This window comes from Myodes glareolus, chromosome 1 (assembly GCF_982192425.1).
Source record: "Myodes glareolus chromosome 1, mMyoGla1.1, whole genome shotgun sequence".
Taxonomy (NCBI): domain Eukaryota; kingdom Metazoa; phylum Chordata; class Mammalia; order Rodentia; family Cricetidae; genus Myodes; species Myodes glareolus.
In genome coordinates this window covers 38841942-38847524 of record NC_142026.1, presented here as the reverse complement: position 1 = coordinate 38847524, position 5583 = coordinate 38841942, and positions in this window count along the sequence as shown.

Below are 5583 nucleotides of genomic sequence, written 5' to 3'. Positions count from 1 at the left end.
GGCTCAAAAAAGAAAAGTCAACCAGATAAGAAAAGTATAACCAATCAATCAAACAAACAAACAAAAATGAGAACTTTAAAGTTTGACACCATTCTTACAAGCGAGCCACTCTTTCTGAGTAACTTACAATTGTATAATTTCTAGTCTAAATGTTTCCTTCTCTCTTTTGTAAAAATAATAATAATAATAATAATGTAGTGTTAGCCACTATACACACAGACTATCCAGGGAGTCATGACAGCCCTTAAGTGTAGTATACGAGCCCAGTCATTGCCATCCTTCTGTTCTTTTGGCATGGGATTTGCGGTACATTCTGACTTTGTACTGCTGTCAGAATATATTATTACACATATATTAGTTATCTTTGTGCTGTTGTGGTAAATATAATGAAGAGCAACTTAGCAAAGACTTAATTTGGCTTAGAGTTCCAGGAACCTAAAGTGTCCAAAAGGGTGAGAACAATTGCATGTTATTCTAGCAGGAACAAAAAGCTGACGGATCACATTTCCTCGACACACAGGAAGCAGAAAGATAAAGGAAAACAGAATAAAGCTATAAATGCTTAAAGCTCACCCCCAGTGACATACTTTCTCCAGCTAATCCTCACCTTCTATAGGTTCTATAACTTCTACAATAGTGCCATCGACTGGGGGAAAATGTCTAAAATACATGACCCTATGTGCACATTCCTCATTGAAAATGCTACAATGTGTAGTATCTCTTCTCTGGTTGTTCATTATTACAGCTCACCAACACTCTTCTTCCCCTTCCTTGTCTCTTCCTGGACCATAGATGTGCTACAGAGGTGCCCTCTGTATTATTGCATTAGAAATCTATAGAGCTGTTTTGTACCTTTTATACTGTTGAATACCTTATAACTCAAACTTTTCAGAAGGGCATGAGTGAATTTAGTGTTACCAGAAAATTAAACAGAGTCATTCCAGTCTACTTAATGGTATTTTGCAATACAAAAATGTCAATATGATTATTGAAAATCACTTAATTATCATCTGAAGACTACAAATCACTTGACCAAATAAATATGACTAGGAGAAAGAAGGTATATAATCCTCCATTGAGTTTTTTAATCCCTGGAGATAATCATAACTTCAATCATAGATGCATTATTACAATTCATAAGAAATATTTATTTGACATGGATGACAATTACAAACTCTGTCATAGTTTGCTTCTAAAAAGTATTCTCAAGATAGGCCTTTAGATATATGACTACAGTACTCCTTCCCTCCTTGCTCCAGATCCTTTGGTTTGAGCCTTTGCTGGGAAATTTTTCTTTAGCTACCTTTTGAGCATCTTTCTTTCTCTGTGGTTTGTAGTAAGGTTGTTTGTTTCTGAATTGCCCAGACTCCTGAAATAATCACACAGAAATGATATTATTTAAATCACTACTTGGCCCATTATCTCTAGCTTCTTATTTGTTGCTAACTTTTACATCCACTTCCATTAATCCATTTCCATTAATCTGTGTATCACCACGAGGCCCTGGCCTTCCAGCAAAGTTTCAACACATCTGTCTGTCTCCAGCAGAGGCTCCATGGCTTCTCTCTGACTCTGCCTTCTTTCTCCCAGCATTCACTTTAGTTTTCCTCACTTACCTATGTTCTGCCCTATTAATAGGCCAAGGCAGTTTCTTTATTCACCAATGGTATTCACCGCATACGGAGGAGCATCCCACATCAGTTGTTAGTTCTGAAATGATTTCCTTGAGAAATGAATGCATCTATCCTACAGTGTTGTTTTCATACTTAGTAAGCATGGGAATCATGTACATGTATCAATCCTTTATCTTTAAATTTTAATGTTTACTTGTTAATCATTATTTATGTATATGCTGTATGTATGTATATCAATGTGGGGGGATGGGTTGGTGAAGCTATGTGTGCAGGTGCACAGGACAGATATTAATGTCAAGTGTCTTCTATTGCTTTCCACCTTATTTTTTGGATCCCACTGACTTGGCAACACAAGATAAACAGCAAGTTTTGGAGCTCCTCATGTCTCAGTCCCTCACATCTTCCTACCCACTGCTAATGTTGACTTTGTAGGGGTGTGTAGTTGTGTCTGTAGTTCTTACGTGGGAGATGAGAACCCATACTCAGGTACTCACGCCTGTTCAGCACAGTTTATACACTGACCCATCTCGCTAGCCTGAGATCTGCTATTTACTTAGTGCTTAAAATTGAATTTGATAGGACTGGAGAGATGGCTCAGAAGTTAAAGGCACTGACTGCTCTTTCAGAGGTCCTGAGTTCAATTTCCAGCAACTACATGGTGGCTCACTACCATCTATAATGAGATCTGGTGCCCTCTTCTGGCCTGCAAAAATGCATGCAGACAGAACACTGTTTGCATAATAAATAAATAAATCTTATAAAGAAAAGTTGGGGTAGGATGGCTCACATCTTTAATTCTAACACTTGAGAGACAGAGGCAGGTGGGTCCTAGTGAGTTTGAGGCCAGAGTGGTCTACAGAGCAAGTTCCAAGATAGCCAGGACTTTATATAGAGAAACCCTGTCCTGAAAAAAAATAGATTTGATATAGTCAGGCACATATCGTTTCTGTTTTTCTCTTTTTTAAGTAATAAATGTCTCCCTCTTCTTTAAGTAAAAAAAAAATTGGAAATTTATTTTTATATAAAATTAACATTGTATCCTATATACATGATATTTATCAAGTAAATTCAATTAAAAGTAAGAATCAGAAAATGGATGTTCATAAGTATAAAACATCAGATTATTTTCTAACCTATGTTAACAATGTCCAAATGAATGCATCATTTTATGTTTTATTTGAATTATTTTTGATTTCTTTCCCAAAATAGTTTATGATAGCTTATGACATCCAAATACATTTCCCCATAATGTGTATAATTTTAAGAGTATATTAATATAAAATACTCTGAGGATGATAAGTTGAACACAAGTTCTAGTAATTATGGGAATACATTTAGTATCATGATATGCATAAATATCAAAACTGGGAATTTATGAAATGGGTAAATGAGATATAACATTAAAATCATTCACAATGGCCATTTATAATGAGGAAATGGCCAAAGACAGATAAACAGAATACATGAAAGAAAATCTGAATCATTACAAGGATGGTGGAAATCATGGAAATCTTTCCAAGGCTTGGTCCTAAGCTGCCTCTCAGATACTGTGCAGCACTCTGGCTAGGCAGAGTGAGAATACCATGAAAGCTATTGTCTCTTCTTCAGTAAGGATATAAACTGATTGAATAAGAACTTAGACCTATCTATGCTCAGAGGCACTGCCCATAGCAGTGGTGAGCATTATAGCCAAACAAACAATACGTTAAAATAATGGTTAATGTGGTACGATTAATAAAATCTCAGAGACGGATACTGAGGTACAACCTGAAGGTTAGAAAATCAAAAAAAAAAAAAAAGTCACTGACTTTTACTTCTACCTCAGTCTGAAATGGCAATCCAACCTCCAGGAATCTCAGAATGAGACTGTTTGAGAGCTGTCTCCTCCCATTTTACATCCCTTTCTAGGGCTGGGATTAAAGGTATGTACCATTATCTCCTGGTTTCTATGGCGAACAAATATGGCTACTGGGATTAAAGATGTGTTTCACCACTGCCTAGTCTGTAAGACTGACCAGTGGGGCTGTTTTACTCTCTGATCCTCAGTCAATTTTTATTCATTAAAATACAAATGAAATATCACTATAGGTTAAGACAGCAACAAATTGTATATACTCCAGAAAATGAAAAGAGAAATCTAGAAAATTTTTGAAGGCTGGACTGTTCATCTAAGGCTTTCCCTGAGGCTCTGATATATGGAGAAGGAATATAACTCATTCGCAAAACCAGGAATCTGCTTGGCAGAACCATCAATATAGCCTGGGACCAGAGACTTGGGAGTTTTTCCCTGAGGACCTGATGCATAAGAAAACAACACAGCTATTTCTCTGAAACCAGCAACATGCTTGGTATAAAATATAACTTGTGCAAGTCCTCCTGGTCTCAAACTTTTTTATCCTTTATCTTCTCTCCCCTTAATCTTCTGATTTCATTGTCTCCTTTGGAACCCTGCCACTGAAGAACAACCTTGTTGGTCCAGGCCAAAAAAAAGGAAAGAAAAAAGAATGAAAGGAAAGAAGGAAGGAAGGAAGGAAGGAAGGAAGGAAGGAAGGAAGGAAGGAAGGAAGGAAGGAAGAAAGGAAGATGTAGTCCAAGAAATAAATAAAAATCAAAATAACTGCTAAGGAGGTGGAAATGGGACCTACCTGGAAAGTTGTAGTAATGCATGGGGCTCATTAGTGTTCCAGTAAGCAACTATTCTAGTCTTAACATAAGGCCTCATGAATACAAAAAGTGCAATACAGCATAGACAGAAAATTCCTGAACTTGAAACATACTCTGAAGTCATGCACAGATTTGTCCATGAACTGCTTCTTCTGAGATCAGTACCTTTCATTACAAAACTTATTAAATGGATAAATCTTTCATATACAAACACCTTTATGCTTGTTTTTATTAAAGTCTTTTCATATTATTGCCTCATCATATTTTTCTTTCTTCTTTGTTTTTATCTTGATTCAACTCACAGCACTTAAGACATACTTTTTTTTGTTCTGCACTACATAGCTAGTTTTGTTTTACGTCCAAAAATTATTACGATCCTGAAGGGAAGTACAACATTTTATCCTTTCGTATATCTTTTTGTTCAAGTTCATATATGCCATGCTTTCTATTTGGTTATATGTAAATTTGAAGAACAAATTTATTATACTGAATATTTTTCAGTGTTTAGTTTTTCATTCAGGCTTCATCAATGCTATAGTTTTGTTTGGCTCAACAATGCTAAACATTTGATTTTCTATAATTATTTTTCCTAATAGTTTTACTATTAAAAACAATAGTAGAAGCAATGAAAATTTTACCCAAAGAAAACAATTCTAGAAAAAACTTTATAAAATCTAGTATATACTGTTCTGCCTGCAGAAATCTGTTTCTGAAATCATTTTTCTCCTTCCTTGTCTCTAGAAAAGTCAGAAGAAATTCATGATGTTGTATTTATTATTTATGGATTAGCAACAAATTTGTGGGTCTTATGTTTAAAATGTGAGTTTCATTTCAAAGTCATTGTACAACATAATTAGCATTATTAGTAAGTATGTAGATACTTACAAATGTTTTCATATTTTACTGTGGCAAGCAGGAAAATGAGAAAGATTCCTGTCTGGATTTCTGGGACCTATGAGTATGCTATGTGACATGGCAAAGGAGAATTATGATGGTAGGTGAAACTGAGGGTCTAACTCCTTGATCCTTAACATAGAGAGAGTATTCTGGGTTATCCATGTTGGATGCAGTCTTGGGAGTCATATGTAGTCTAGGGATGCAGAAGTGTTGACTGAGGTTTTCTGTCCGACCTGGTCCCCACAGTCATTAAGTCCCAAAGAAATCACACAGAGATCTACATTAGTTATAAACTGATTGGCCCATTATCTCAGGCTTCTTATTATCTCTTGTAACTTATATTAGCCCATTATTTTTGTCTATGCTAGCCATGTGGCTGGGTACCTTA